Consider the following 17,380-nt stretch of genomic DNA (forward strand, 5'->3'; position numbering starts at 1 on the left):
TGTGGTAACTAATGGAGTGCCAAAAATGTAATGTATAGGAGTGAAATTGAAATTTGCAGATTCAGTGAATCAATAATGGTTTACAGCCCTTGCTTCTACTTTTCAGGAACAGTGTTGGTTTTTTTTTTTTTTTCTGCTTGCAATTTGTTGAACTCTTTACTTAGTGTGTGGTTGATCTTATATGAGTATAAAGTAAACCAAAATTAGATCATTGTAAAAATTGAGAGGGAATAAGAGAGAAAGGAGTAGGAAGGGCAGGAGCATGGGTGGGAAGGAGGGTAGAGTGGGAAGTGTCACTGTGTTTCTAAGCCTGAATTTATGAAATACATGAAATCCATTTATCTTAAATAGAAAAAAAAATTGCTCCTCCAACCAACAGGGCTTCCAGTGTCATTGAACAGAAAGAAATCCAAGAGGGTCATTCTATGGGGTGCAGAAACATTATCCCAACTATCAAATAGAAAATGGATAGATGATACTTCCCACAAAAGGAGTAGATACAAAACCCAAGGTACTCAAAAGAATATTTTTAAGTACTCCTTTGCCCAATGATTTGAAAGTAAAATCAAGACCACCAAGGATTCTGATTTGGCAGAAATAAATGTTCAATGCCCTCAGCATTACCAAAATAAAGCAAACAATCACAACCAACCTGTGGGCTGGTAATGGACAAAGGGAACAACAAAGGATGGTGAAAGTAAACAGCAGTGATTTTGAACCTGGACCTCAAGACTGGCTAGAGAGATAAGAATTATAACAGCTATGTTATTTAATCATTACATTTCTCCCTCTTCCCACACTCACTACGATATATAAAGAACACCAGTAGTGTCTGGTGGGTTATATTGTCCACATAATTGAAACTAAATTGATAGCATTTTTGCACTTGCTGTTTGAAGGAAATGTATTCACATAGGAAAAGGACATGAATGGATTCTTCAGGGGTTGACTGAAGGGGTTGACTGCACTCAATGTGCCCATTTCTCCTTCAGACCCACCCTCCTTCCTGTTCTCCCCTGCCCTGTTCTCTGACCCTGGCTGATCTATGTACTCACAATAGCAAGATTCCCATGACCTCTGGCATCTCACTGGAGGTGGCTAATGAAGAGCTCTAGAACAGCAGAGGAAGAGAAGAGAAGGCTTCCAGACTCTTTATGGGCTGAATCTCCCTTATCTGAAATGCCGGGAGCCAAAAATGCTTCCAATTTCAGATTCTGGGCATTTTTTAATATAAGCACTTAATGCTATGCATTTCCCTCTTAATACCACTTTTGCTGTATACCGCAGGTTTTGACATGTTGTGTTTTCATTTATTTCAAGAAAGTTGATTTGATTTTTAATTTCTTCATTGGTCATTCAATAGCATGTTGTTTCATTTCCACATATTTATGAATGTTCTATTGTTCTTGCTGTTGGTTTCTCATTTTATTGCTTTGTAGCCTGAGAAGATACCTTGTATGACCACAATTTTTTTTAATTTACTGAGACTTGATGTGTGGCCTAATGGATGACCTATCCTAGAAAATTTTCCATGTGCTGATGACAGGAATGTGTATTCTGTAGTTGTTGGCTGTAGCCTGTAAATGTCCACTAGGTAATATTCTCAATAGAACAGGTCAACTGTGATGTATCTTTGTTGATCTTCTGTCTGGATGATCTGTCCATTGAAGAAAGTGGGATGGTGAAGTCACCCACTATTCCTATAATGGAGTCTATCTCTCCCTTTGGGTGTAATAGCATTTGCTGTTATCTGGGTAGTCTTGACCTGGGTGCATATATATTTATGATTGTCTTATCTTCATACTGAATGGATACTTTTATCAAAATATAATGTACTTTGTCTTTTTTTATAGTTTTTGATTTAAAGTCTGTTTTATCTGATATGTGAATACCAACTTTTGCTAGTTTTTGATTCTCATCTGCCTGATAATCTTTTTTCAGCCCTTCACTCTCAATCTATGCATATCTTTATTTTTGAAATGCATTTCTTGCAGGAAGCATATAGTGGGGTCTTGTTTGTTTATCCACTCAGCCAATTTTCATATAGATAATGATAGTCTTTGGGATAGGACCCAAGTCGAAACACAAAACTCATTTATGTTTCATGCACACTTCCTACATGGAGCCTGATAGTGATTTGATACAACATCCTCAGTGCACCTGTGTTTTGTCTTCTGCCCATCACACAATTTCAGGTGTGGAATTTTCCACTGTGACTTCATATTGCCTCTCAATATCTTTCAGAATGGAGGGGATTTCAGATTTTGGATATTCAGTTTGGAGATGCTCAAACTTTATTCAATGAAATGCACCTGACTTCTCACAAGATGGCCGTTTATGCATGACTCTGTCCAGCATTTAGGCACTGCTAACTCCTGACTCCCAGCTATTCTTTTCCCTCTGGAAATAGGGCTGCTGACAGTTCTACTCTCTGCCCATTCTTCTGTGAAAAACAGCACTACTGTTCCCACATCATTTCTACTGCTGGCTTTATTAACCACTCCCACAATCGCACTAATGTGAGTACAGCATTCTTTTCCTTTTGGAACATTGTCTGTTACAGAGATTCTCTAATGGATGAATGTTAGACCTTCCAAGATACAAGGAAGAAATGAACGTCAAGAGGAAAAACTGGGGCTGGCACTGTGGCATAGCAGGTAAAGCCACTGCCTGCAGTGCCAGCATCCTAAATGGGCGCCAGTTCAAGTCCAACTGCTCCACTTCTGATCTAGCTCCCTGCTGTGGCCTGGGAAAGCAGTAAAAGGTGGCCCAAGTCCTTGGGCCCCTGCACCTGCATGGGAGACCTGGAAGAAGCTCTTGGCTCCTAGCTTCAGATCAGCACAGCTCTGGCTGTTGAAGCCATCTGGGGAGTGAACCAGCGGATGGAAGACTCTCTCTGCTTCTCCTTCTCTCTCTGTGTAACTCTTTCAAATAAATAAATCTTTAAAGAGACAGAGAGAGAGAAAGAGAGAGAGAGAAACCTAATTTGTCAACAGTTCAGACCTATAGGACTACAAAGGAGCCTACCCTATTCTAGAAACCACAAGGTTAGGGCCCAAGGCAGGAACACACTAGAAGATAGGGGGAAAGGCACAGTCACAAAGAGTCTTGAATACTCTGCTGACATGTAGGGACATCATCCTATGAGTTTACTTCTTTCACTGGAATTTATTGCCTTTCCCTTTTAAAAGACACTGCCTTGGGGCTGGCACTGTGGCCTAATAGGTTAAGCATCCGCCTGTGGTGCCGGTATTCCATACGAGTGCCAGTTCAAGTCCCAGCTGCTCCACTTCCAATCTAGCTTCCTTCTGATGGCCTGGGAAAGCAGTAGAAGATGGCCCAAGTGCTTAGGCCCTGTGCCTGCGAGGGGGCCTCAGAGGAAGCTCCTGGCTCCTGGCTTTGGATCAGCTAGGCTCTGACCATTGCAGCCATTTGGGGAGTGAACCAGCAGATGGAAGACCTCTCTCTCTCTGTCTCAAGATGACTTTGCTGGGGCCGGCGCTGTGGCGCAGCAGGTTAACACCCTGGCTTGAAGCACTGGCATCACATATAGATGCTGGTTCTTGTCCCGGCTGCTCCTCTTCCAATACAGCTCTCTGCTATGGCCTGGGAAAACAGTAGAAGATGGCCCAAGTCCTTAGTCCCCTGCACCCATGTGGGAGACCCGGAAGAGGCTCCTGGCTCCTGGCTTTGGATCAGCTAGGCTCTGGCCATTACAGCCATCTGGGGAGTCAACCAGCAGATGGAAGACCTCTCTCTCTCTCTCTCTCTCTCTCTCTCTCTCTCTCTTCCTCTCCTCTCTCTGTGTAACTCTGACTTTCAAATAAATAAATCTTTTTAAAAAAGATGACTTTGCCTGCATTATGCGAGAAACCAACCACATTAAAAAAGGCTATGACACCCCTCTAAGTTTGGCTCAGAATCACTCTGATCCTGCCAGTTGCCAAGATGGTCCAGAGAATCCTCTTGGCCTGATCTATTCCACACCAGAAGAACAATTTCCCCTTCTTTGACGCTGTCTTCACTGAACAGCAGAGCAGGCCCCTGAGAGTATGTGGACCGTCTCGACTAGACAGAGTATGTTGTGTGGGTAAAGGAGCATTTTTCCTTTGTTTAGAAACATCTGTGAGAAGCTGTGGGCACCAAGAAGGCACAGCTGGCATGGCCTGGGCCTTTTCACACAGAGCCCTTTTTCTGAGCTCAGTGGCAACCCCTACAAATTTTGGGAGTCCTTCGATAGGAAATGTCTAATCCAGCTCACTTCAAAGCACTGAGCTGGCTTTGGCACAGTTCCTAAGCAGATTTTCCCTTTGTCTTTTCCATGCTAAACATTCCTGGAGTTTTGTATGTCAACAACATCTTTCAGTGTATACGGACTACTGAGGAGGCAAACAATGCACAGGTACCGCAAAAGGTTTCTGGGAAGAAGAAAGGAAAAGTATGAATTTAGTTGGGAGTAAAACATAACTCAGTGTAAACATTTTTTACACATTTTGTGCAAAATGTCTATTATATAAAAACCACATATGGATTTCAAAACATTTTTACACCAAAATTAATTCCTACTTTTCATTTAATTTTTCCGTGAATTTTTGAAAGTACTTTCACTTTAACAGAATAAATTCCTCCCTCAGTAAAATACTGTTGGTTTTGCCAAGTAAATAAATGACCATCTGCATCCCATTTCCTTAAGCAAATCTGCAGAATTGGGGCCCTCCATATCATGCCCACGACTAATTAGCACAAGGACGCTCTTTGAGTTGCTGGGTCACAGGATCACGATGGCTTCTGCAGACACTGGAAACCAAGGCTCTTCAGCTGGCTCCGCTGTCTCTCAGCTGTCCAAGGACTTGATTTAATTATGCTGCAAGTCTCTGTCTTCATTGGGAGTCTCCACGCATGCTGTTTTCTCCATTATTATGGATTACACTTCCTCCCTGCTGCAGTGTCTCATTCTTGTCCTTCCTTGGGCTTTCCTGGCTAATAGACATTTGCATTAATTTTCATTTCTCCAGGTGCTTAATAACCATCCTCTTAGGTACTCATCCTGGAAGTGGAAAATCACTCAGTTCAACCAAAATGCTGATTCCAGATCCTTCCTAGAGACTTGTCTTAGTATGGTGTTTATCCCCTGGATGTCTCACAACCTGCAAGGGGCACTCCAGGGACCTAGCAGAGAGTTCCCTCTTTCTCAGTTGCTTATACTGAGCTAGAATTCTCTGGTCACAGTACCTTTGTACATTTCATAAAAACGTCATACACACACACACACACACACACACATACTTCCTGATTAAAGTCCATCACTGCCTCTAGTGATTCAGGAATAGTTAAGCAAGTCACGGCACCTATTTAGCAGATGAGTATGTAGTCACTGTGTATAAAATACTACGGAAAACACTGTGGGAAACTATTTGCATTGTACAGTTAGCAGGAAACAGCAGTAGAACTATACTGTCATTACAATTACGTTGTAAAATAGACACACTCACATTGTAATGCATAAGAAAAAGACACAAAGGTGCCATATCAAAATATTTATGCTGGTTAATATAGAGTCCTGGGGAGATTTTTTCCTCCTTCAAATTTGTTTACTTGTTTTTAATGAGCAAACAAAATTATATAAATATATATATTTGTTTACGCTGTAAAACATGATGTTTTGGTATAGGTGTACAATGTGAAATAGCTAAATAAGGCTAATTAACATATCCATTATTTCACATAGTTATTTGTCGGTAGTGAGCACATTTAAATCTGCTCTCTTAGCAATTTTCAAGTATACGGTACAGTACACACTACAGTCACCACGTCACACAACAGACCTCCTGAATTTATTCCTCCTAAATGCAATTCTGCATCCTTTGAACAACATCACCCTGCTGTTCTCGCCTCTCACCCTCAGCTTCTGCTAACCACCATTCTACTCTCTGCTTCTGGGAATTCAATTTTTTTATATTCCAAAAATAAATGAGATCCTGCAGTATTCGTCTTTCTAGGTCCAGCCCATTTCAGGTAGTATAACACCCTCCAGGACTTTCCATATTGTCACAGATGTCAGGATTTCTTCTCTTTAAGCTTGAATAGTATTCCAGCGTGTGTATACTTACCACATTTTCTTTATCAGTTCATCCACAGATGAACACATAGATTGATGCCACATCTTGGCCATTATGATTAACGCTGCAGAGAACACAGGAGTAGAAATATCTGTTCCACATACCGACTTTATTTCCTATGCCTACCTGCTCAGTGGTGGGATTGCTGGATCATATGGTAATTCTGGTGTTGGCTTCCAGGAAACTTCTGGCTGTGTTCCATAATGGCTATACAAATTTACACCAGCAATGTACAAGAGTCCCTTTCTCTATATATCCTTGCCAACACTTGCTATTTCTTACATTTTTATAATAGCCACCCTAACAGGTATGAGGCAATATCTACTGTGCTTTTGTGTTTCCCTGGTGACTGGTGGTTTTCATAGACTTGTTGGTCATTTGTGTGCTGTCTTTTGAGAAACATCTTTTCAGGTTCTTTGCCCATTGTTAAGTTGGGTTATTTGTTTCACTTTGTTTTCTTGTCATTGAGTCAGTTGAGTTCCTTACATGTTTTGGATATTAACCTCTGAACAGATGTATGGTTTGCAAATATTTTCTCCCATTCTATTAGCTGTCTCTTCACTTGTTTCTTTGCTGTTTCTTTTCAGGTTGATGAAATCACATTTGTTTTTACTTTATTGCCTATGCTTTGGGGGCTCTTTGTTTCTGTTTTAAGATTTATTTATTTATAAGGCAGAGTAACAAAGAGAAGGGAAGAGACAGAAAGAGGGATCTTCCATCCAGTGGCTCACTCACCAAGTGGTCACAAAGGCTGGGGCTGGACCAGGTTGAAACAAGTAGCCTAGAACTCCATCCTGGTTTCCACACGTGGGTGTCAGGGGCCCAAGTGCTTGGGCCATCCTCTGCTGCTTTCCCAGGCATTTTTGCAGGGAACTGGATAGGAAGTGGAAAAGCCAGGACTCTAACCAGCACTCATATGGGATTCCAGCATCTCAGGCACCAGCTTAACCTGCCATGCCTCTTTAATCACTGGACAACATACCTGTTTTTCTGCCAGTAACATGCTGGTTTGGTTATTACAGCTTTGTAGCATATTTTTAAATTGAGTAGTGTGATATCTCCAATTTTGCTCTTTTTTACTCCAGATTTCTTTAGCTATTTGGGGTCTTGGCCCTGTATGAATTTTAGTACTGCTTTTTCTACTTCTGTGGAAAATGTCAATAGAATTTTGATAGGCACTTCACTGAATTTATAGATCACTTTGGGTAGTGTGGACATTTTAACAACATCAAGGCTTCCAGTCTATAAACGAGGAATATCTCCCGATTTATTTATGTCTTCAATTTCTTTCACTGATGTTTTCTAGCTTTCAAGGTACAGATCTTTCACCTCTCTAGCTACATTTTTTTGACATTATCAGATATGAAATTATTTTCTTGATTTATTTTTTTCTATATCTTTAATTCCAAAGAGAGAATACTTATTTTCAGAACAGAAAATAATGATCTGTAAAAATAAGAGAAAAATCAAATATAGTTCCAATTATTGGCAACCCCAAAAAATAAAGTTTAATCAAGGTGGAGAATAAAATAGAGAAAAGTATGTAAAATGGGACCACAAGGCAGAAATTTGGAGATTTAGGAACAGAATCTTGGAGTGAGTAGGACTCCAAGGACTTTATTTTACCAGTGGCTGTGTCTTTTGCAAACACCCTGTGACTGTGTTAGAATTATCAGTGAAAGTTATGGGAGATTGCTAGCTCGTCATTATGTAGAAAGCATGAAAGAACCTTTAGAGAAAACTGACCTTTCAAAGCTACCAGGCCAGGGCCAGTGCTGTGGCATAGTGGGTAAAGCCACCACCTGCAGTGCCGGCATCCCATGTGGGCACCAGTTCGAGACCCGGCTGCTCCACTTCTGACCCAGCTCTCTGCTGTGGCCTGGGAAAGCAGTAGAAGATGGACCAAGTCCTTGGGCCCCTGCACCCACGTGGGAGACTGAGAAGAAGCTCCTGACTCCTGGCTGCTGGCTTCGGATCGGCACAGCTCCAGCCATTGTGGCCAATTGGGGAGTGAACCAGCCGATAGAAGACCTCTCTCTCTCTCTCTCTCTCTCTCTCTCTGCCTCTCTGCCTCTCCTTCTCTCTACGTAATTCTAACTTTCAAATAAATAAATAAATAATCTTAAAAAAGAAAAAAAAAAAGCTACCACACCAGGAGACATGGAAACAATGGGACAGGAGCCAATGTGTGAGACAGACACTCCCTCTGGGTCCAGCTCTGTATGAAGCCCAGGTCAATTCAGGTTTGGGAAATTCAAAGCATATACAATTGTCAAAATATAATATTAGGAGTAGAAATTTAAGAACAAAGACAATTATTTACAAACAATAATTCATGACAAATTATAAATATAAGCTGACAAATACCAAGCATCACAAAATCTAGAAAAATAATGGTTTCTTACTGCCCTATAGATCCACATAATACCACCTTTCCTACGTTTTGACCACACTCACACATTAACTCTTTATGTGACAATTACTTTTCATTATTTCCCATTTAAAAATCCAAAACATAAGTCAGTCTTTCCTCTAGTATGGTTAATTGACAATTTTGAAACTTTTTCAGACAATTTTATACTTAGGAAAGAAAAACAGTACAAAAGAATTCACCCAGTTTCCCCTTTTATCTTACATAGCTGTAGGGACAATCGTCCAAGCTAAGAAATCAGTATGGATAGACCAATGGAATAGAATAGAAATGCCAGAAATCAACCCAAGCATCTACAGCCAACTTATCTTTGACAAAGGAACCAAAATCAATCCCTAGAGCAAGGATAGTCTCTTCAACAAATGGTCCTGGGAAAACCGGATCCCCACATGCAGAAGAATGAAGCAAGACCCCTAGCTTACACCTTACACAAAAAAATCCACTCAAAATGGATTAAAGACCTATATCTATGACCCAATACCATCAAATTATTAGAGAATATGGGAAACTCTGTAAGACATTGGCATAGGCAAAGAATTCTTGGAAAAGGCCCCAGAGGCACAGTCAATCCAAGCCAAAATTGAAAAATGGGATTACATCAAATTGTGAAGCTTCTGTACTGCAAAATAAACACTCAGCAAAATGAAGAGGCAACCCACAGAATGGGAGAAAAAAATTGTAAACTATACAACTGATAAATGATTTTTTAAAAGATTTTATTTATTTATTTGAGAGTAGAGTTACAGTCAGTAAGAGGAAGAGACAGAGAGAGAGGTCTTCCTTCCATTGGTTCACTCCCCAAATGGCCGCAATTGCCAGAGCTGCACCGATCTGAAGCCAGGAGACAGGAGCTTCTTCCTGGTCTCCCACATGAGTGCAGGGGCACAAGGACCTGGGCCATCTTTTACTGTCTTCCCAGGCCATAACAGAAAGCTGGATTGGAAGAGGCGCAACCGGGACTAGAACTGGTGCCCATATGGGATGCCAGCGCCACAGGCTGAGGATTAACCTACTGTGCCATGGCAACCGCCCCCTGATGAATGATTAATAACAAGAATATATTAAGAGATCAAGAATTTCAACAACAACAAAACAAACAACCCAGTGAAGAAATGGGCAAAGGACTTAAACAGTCATTTTTCAAAAGAGGAAATCCAAATGGCTAGCACACATGAAAAAATGTTCAGACTCACTAGCCATCAGAGAAATGCAAATCAAAACCACAATGAGGTTTCACTTCACTCTCTTTAGAATAGTTTTCATACAGAAACCAACAGACAACAAATGCTGGCGAGGATGTGGGGGAAAAGGTACCCTAACTCACTGTTGGTGGGAATGTAAACTGGTAAAACCACTATGGAAGAGAGTAAGGCGGTACTTCAGAAATCTGAATATAGCCCTACCATATGACCCAGCTACCCCACACCTGGGTGTTTACCCAAAGGAAATGAAATCAGCATACGAAAGAGATATCTGTATACCCATGTTTATTGCAGCTCAATTCACAACAGCTAAGACATGGAATCAACCCAAATGCCTGTCAACTGAAGACTGGATAAAGAAATTATGGGATATGTACACCATGGACTACTTACTACACAGCAGCTTAAAAAAATGAAATCCAGACATTTGCAACAAAATGGATGAAACTGGAAGACATAATACTTAGTAAAATAAGCCAATTCTAAAAGGATAAATAACATATGTTCTCCCTGACCTGTGATATGGGTTATGTACACCATGGAATACTATACAGCACTGACTCTTTGAGTATCAATGACTTTGAACAGCTCTTGTCTTGTCTGTTAAGGAATAGTTTGCCTTTTTTCTTTTTCTTTTCTTCTCTCTCTCTCTCTTTTTTTTTCTTTTGGACAGGCAGAGTTAGACAGTGAGAGAGAGAGAGACAGAGAGAAAGGTCTTCCTTTTGCCGTTGGTTCACCCTCCAAATGGCCACTACTTCTGGCACGCTGCGCCAATCCAAAGCCAGGAGCCAGGTGCTTCCTCCCAGTCTCCCATGCAGGTGCAGGGCCCAAGCACTTGGGCCATCCTCCACTGCACTCCCGGGCCACAGCAGAGAGCTGGACTGGAAGAGGAACATCCAGGACAGAGTCCGACACCCCAGCTGGGACTAGAACCCGGGGTGCTGGCACCGTAGGCAGAGGATTAGCCTAGTGAGCCATGGCACCAGCTGCCTTCTTTCTTTCTCTTTTCTTTTTTTTTTCTTTTCTCTTCTTTCTCATACTACCTGTTGAACTTTTACTCAAAATAGAGATAATCAGATGTGTATAAAGTTAACTGAAAATAGATCTTTCTTAGCAAATAACAAGGGTGGGAATAAGAGAGGGAGGAGGAATTGAGGTAGGAGTGTGAGTGGGAGGGTGGGCACAGTGGGAAGAATCACCATGTTCCTAAAGTTGTAACTGTGAAACATATGAAGTTTGCAACTACAAAACTGTATAGTTCTTCATACATTTTGATGTACATTTACAGTTTAAAGGGTACAGTTTAAAAACTTACCATGGGACTGCCCCCCTTAATCTGGGTGGTAAAAATAGCATTTTGAGTATCAAAGTGAGCATGGGGATAGGATTAAATGCCCACTTAAATAGGATTAAGTGTTAAAGTGATCATAAAATATGACTTACTGTTTGGTAATAATAATAGGTAGAATTAAAAAGGAGTGAATGGTCCAACATGGGAAGCAGTCCATACAGCAGACTCATAGAATGACAATCACTTTAAATAACACTCTGACATCAGAATCAGCCCTTAAGACATTCTAGTCTGGCTGCAAATCTCATGAGAATACTTCAGGCATAGAAAGCCAAAACATTGTGGCAAAAAGTGCCCTTACATGAAGGATCTCTGTGAGACCCCAATAGGAAGAAGTGGTCATCAAAGAAGGATGTACTTTTCTCTAAAGGAAGGAGAGAATTTCCACTTTGCTCATGGCCTTGTCTAAATCAGGAAGGAGTCAGTGGATCCAAAAATCTTCCATAGCCTAGGCAGCTTATGTCAAGAGCCTCAGGTGATCACTGCTTTCACACATAAAGAGTGTTAATTGTTAAATTAACAACAGAAGTCACTATGCACTAACTTCCCATGCAGGACCTCTGTCCTCGAAGAGTTGGATTATGACAGTTAATAGTAAAAGTTGATCCCAAAGATTTACCTCATTTTAATGTGTTAAGTGGAGGATATTATCCAGGTCTCATAAGCTATAGTAAAGTCTAAGTGCTCACAAAAGATGCACCATTCTTGGGTTCTTCTTCGAAGTTAATTTTCTCAAAAAAAATACATATATATAAATTAAACCTCAGAAAGGTTTACTTTTATTGAATTAAAAAGTACTTTCTTTCCTTATTGTATAAATAATCTTGATGTTCTATTGCACAGTAGAGTAATAATAGTTACCAATAGCATACTGTACTTCTCTGAGTAGCTAGAAGAAAGACTTCTGAATGTTCATACTACAAAGGAACCTTGAATATATAAAGTGATGGATGCTAATTATCCTAATTGGATCAGTAAAATGTATGCATGTTTCAAAATATTACACTGAACCCCATAAATATGTACAATTATTATTTTTCAATAAAGACAAAAATAAATAAATAAATAAATTTTTTAAAAAAAGAGAAATCAGCATTGATACAGTATATGAACTGAACTGTAGACTTCATTGGGATTTCACATCATGTCTTTTCTCTTTTCCAGGATCCAGTCCACATTCATTTGTTGGGGCTCCTTAGCCGCCTCCAATTTTTGACCACTGCTTAACATCTGGTCATTCATGATCTTGACCCTTGTGAAGAGCTCTGGTCAGAAGCCTTGCACAGCGTGTCTCTACTTGACTTGTCTGGAGTTTTTTAAAGGATTAAATTGGGCTTGTGAATTGCTGGAAAGAATTCCAAGACAGAAGATGCCCTCAGTATATCCTATCAGAAGACATGATGTCACTGTGTCCATTTACTGATCATGTTAACTTGATCTGCAGGAAGAAAAAGAGAAGTAAGATCAGAAAGGGCAAGGACATCATTGGGAGAAAGTAACCAATATTCCAAATTAGAAGAATTTGAGCCATAAAGTAAATTAGGACATGGATTTCTCCCCTGCAAAGTTATTTCCCCCTCTGTATTTCATGAATATCTGGAAGGGAGATATTTTGAGACTGTACAAAACTCTCCTTACATTTTCATCAACTACTTTTATTGTTATTGTTACAGTAATATTATGGTTTTAGTGGTGATTTTTCTATTTCTCTACTGTCTTCTCCACTTATTTAGTAGAATTGTTCTGTGTGGGATAGTTGGTTGTTCTTCCAATTATTTTTCAATAATTTTTTCTTATCAGTCTGGAGTCATGGATAGGTATTTTATTTCCTGTATTATAAACCTATACTATCTTAAAAATTTTTAATTTATTTCATTGCTCAAATTCTAGCTTTGAACATTGGAAGCTTTTCCAGAATGATTGAATTATTCCTGTGTTCTTCCACATTCATTCTCTCTCTCTCACTCTCTCTCTCTCTCTCCCCATCCTCCCCCCTTTCTCTCCACCTCTCTCCCTATCCCTACCCCTCAAGCACTTCCTTACCTTCCAATATCACAAGACACTCCAGCTCCATCTTGGATTTTTCCTAATCCAGTCCTGGTGACAACTACTTCTCCAAGAAACTCTGGTTTCTTTAATTGAAGAGTGATAAATAGAAACCATGACGTGGGACTGATTTCTTTCATGTGGCACGTGCATCTCATATTCAGTCACATCTCTGTGTGAATCAGGTCTCTTTTTATTGCTGAGTAGCATTCCATTACTTGAATGTACCATAATCTGTTCATTCGCTGGTTGAAAGGCGTTTGTGTTGTTTCAGGTTTTGGTGATTATAAATAAGGTTACTAGAAACATCCAAATGCAAGTTTCAATGTCTGTTTCCTTTCTCTAGGGCAAACACCTAGGGTGGGATGACTGAGCCTTATGTTAAGTGTTTGTTTAACATGATAAGAATTTCCCAAAGTGATTGCACCATTTTACATTCCTACCGGCAATGTCAAGTTCTAGTTGTTCTACCAACACTTGATACTGGCCATGTAGTTTCAATATCACCATTCTAATGGGTTATGTTTCACTTTGAATTTCCCTAATGAATAGTGATATTGAGCATCTTTTCATGAACTTATGTTCTTTCTCTGTACCTTGTTTCTTACTATTGATTCTGTAGAAAGAGTCTCCTGCTTCACACCTCAATATTGACAGTCTTATATATGAAATCCATGACATTTGTTAAATAAAAATTTTAAAAAACACAATGCCTTTTATACATTTTTAAGACTGTTGTAACATTTGGTACATATATTTCAAAAATTGTTTTGAAAACAGAATTTAAAGATAAGTCTAGGCTGGCGCTGCGGCGGCTCACTAAGCTAATCCTCTGCCTTGCGGCACCGGCACACCAGGTTCTAGTCCCAGTGGGGGTGCCGGATTCTGTCTCGATTGCCCCCCCTTCCAGGCCAGCTCTCTGCTGTGGCCAGGGAGTGCAGTGGAGGATGGCCCAAGTACTTGGGCCCTGCACCCCATGGGAGACCAGGATAAGCATCTGGCTCCTGCCATCGGATCAGCGCGGTGCGCCGGCCGCAGCGCGCCGGCCACGGCAGCCATTGGAGGGTGAACCAACGGCAAAGGAAGACCTTTCTCTCTGTCTCTCTCTCTCACTGTCTACTCTGCCTGTCAACTAAATAAATAAATAAATAAGTCTATTGGTGTAAAAAAATTTTAAAATCCATGCACAGGAGTATGAATCTTGTTTAGTTCCCATTTAACCATAAGATACTAGTGTCATTCATGTTTTCTCTGGAATAACTAATCAAACACATTTTTAGTTGATGATCTTATTGGCCATTTCACCATTTTTTGTGAATTATACATGGAAAGATTATACATGGAAAGATTACCTTTTTGTGATTATACATGGAAAGATTTTTATCTTTGTTGATTTCAAAGTTTCACATCAAACTAGCCAAAAATTAAATCTTTTTCCTATTCATGCATTCTACATCATTAATTGGGTTAGCAAACAATTCAAAAACCAACTCAGGATTTCCTTCCAAAATGTACCTCTTTATAAGGATAGACTGCAGCTTTTAATAGATTCTGAAATTTTTGTTACAATTCTGCCATCAGGAAGTAAAGAATTTCTATTGATTTAATCATTCATCTTATAGCTTTCATTTTCACAGTCTATTAATCTTCACTTGAACTTTCTCCCAGTTCTCTAATAAATAAAGATGACAAAAGAAGGTGCTCTTCATACAGATCCAAATCAGGAGGCTGTAACCTCCTGTTTTATTGATATGTCCCAAATGATCTTTCCAAATTACAGTCAAATTGGCATATTCCCAATCAACTTTCCTTTAGCCGAATCTCAAAAATGTTCGCTGTCATTCACAGCACCAAGACACAAAGACAACCTTCAAGGGGGAGAAGTTGGACTTCAGAGAGACTTACTCTTAAGTGATTGTGGTTAAAATGCCTTCCTTTTGTGACTTTCACCAAAACATGTGAAAACATTGCAAGAGACTCAGCACCCTGGATAGGATCTCAACTGAATGAATGGGAGGAACAAATGTTAGCTCGGAAGTGATTATTTTCCACCAAGGAAACAGACAAGGTGGCACAAAATCCAGGCTCTCAGGGACCTTGTGGCTTAAGAAAGAAGACAAATGCATGCTGAGACTCATTGACACCAAAACCTTGTGGAACCAGCACCAGCCCTCCCACTGCACAGGAAGAAGCTTGCTCCCCACCATGTCATTTCTCTGAGGGACCACCCTGAGAGCCAGTCTTCCCCACACTGGCCCCAGGGGCAGCGCCGGAGGCCAAGGCAAGGCTCATGTCTCGGTTTTTCGCTACCTTTTCATTCTGTGCACAGCACTGGGCAGTAGAACAGGAGCTTGAAAGAGGACAGAGCAGGTCAAAAACATCATCACCCTAAATACTCTGATTTGAAGTCATTTTTTGGCACTAAGAAAAAAGAAAGCATAGTAGGCAAGCTCTAAGCTCTGAAGGCAATGTTTACTCTTCCACAGTAGAGGACTTACTGGAGAGCTCCTGACAAGACTGTCAAAAGAGTGTTGGGCAATTTAACTATTAATAATCGTAAAAAACAACAAATAAAGCTTTGAATTAATCCAGCATCTTTCATCTCCATATATCAAAGAGTGTTGCCAATGTTCCTGATAACAACACGTCTGTGAAACACTGAAGTGGCAGCATTGTCATTCCTTGCTGACAGATGAAAGAACGCAGAAGCTATGAAATTCTTCCCCAACGAATCAGCCTCAGCCAGAGATCTCCCTGCGAGGTGCCACCAGCAGCTGCGGGATTCGGGTTTATGGAGAGCTCGCACAGGAGCAACATGGAGCACCAATGAAGGCTTGGAGTCTCTTGCTCTAACAAAGTGCACGTGCAAACATGGTTCTGTGTCTGTGCAGGTGGGTCAGCACGGTGATCCTTGTAAATGTCAGCCATTCATGGGCAAGCGTTTGCCATGGGAGTTAAGATGATGCCTGGGACACCCGCATCCCATTTTGGAGAGCCTGGGTTCGAGTCCTTTCAATTCCAGCTTCCTGCTAAAGCACACTCTGGGAAGCAGCGGGGATAGCTTGAGTACTTTGGTCTCTGACACCCACACGGGAGACCTGGGTTGAGGTCTGGGACTCCAGCTTTAGTCTGGCCTCGCTTTGCCTGTTGGAAGCATTTGGGGGTCAGATAGATGGGATATCTCTGTGTCTGGCTCTTTGCCTTGCAGGAAATCGAAATAAATAAAAATAAAAGTCAGCCATTTGCAGACCCTCAGGATGTGCTCTGGGAAAATACTGACCCCAGTACAGCCTACTTCTGAGGAGTGCACAGGCTGTGCGATGCACAACAGAAGGCTACACCCATGCTTCTCACACCCTACACTGCAACCAAGTGAACTACCAGAGTTCCCCAACAGCAAGGCCACGGCCCCTCCTCCTTTGCTCGTCCTGTTCCACTGCTTTCATACACCCCCATCACAAGGCTATTGAAGCAGCACTTACACCTCCTTCATTATTATGCTTTGTAAATTCTGTGAAGATTTCCACTACATGTCCAGGGTCTTTACTGCATGTATTCACTTGCCAGTCTTTCTTTCCTACCAAACTCTCAGCTTTTTGTCAGGAGGAATTCAAAATATTGTCATAAATCTATCAGGGAGTCAAGTTCCTATCAGATGCTCAGTAGCTGTTTCTAGAAAAAGGAGGGAATGGGTGGGTGGGGAGGGAGGGAAGGAAGGAGGGAGGGAGGGAGGGAATGGGTGGGTGGGGAGGGAGGGAGGAAATGAAGGAGGAAGGGAGGGAGGGAAGGAGGAAGGGAGGGAGGGAAAGAGTGCATGGGGGAAGGAGGGAGGGAGGAAATGGGTGGGTGGGGGAAGGGACTTATATTTACTAAGCAGTTAAATTTGCCACTCACAGTACTAGGTATATTCCTGTTCAGTATTTAGTGTGTGCTAATAATTTAAAGGCTTGTGTCTCTTTTGTATTTCAGAAGATTCTGAGCTTTCATCATTGTGAAAGTGCTTTTCTCCCATTCCCTCAATTCTCTAGTTCTGGAATTCCCACTAGACCCAAGTGAGATTCCCTCAGAATCTCCTTCATGTCTCTTAACTTTTCTAGTTTTCATCTCTTTACCCAACCTTTAGGATTGAACTCTCCAGTGTTATCTCCCAATTCTCCAATGCTCTCTTGGATCCATCCAGAGCTGATTTGTCTCCTGCACAAGTTTTTATTCCAATTACTTGTTCTTCTAT

Source organism: Oryctolagus cuniculus, chromosome 12, assembly GCF_964237555.1.
Source record: "Oryctolagus cuniculus chromosome 12, mOryCun1.1, whole genome shotgun sequence".
Lineage (NCBI taxonomy): Eukaryota > Metazoa > Chordata > Mammalia > Lagomorpha > Leporidae > Oryctolagus > Oryctolagus cuniculus.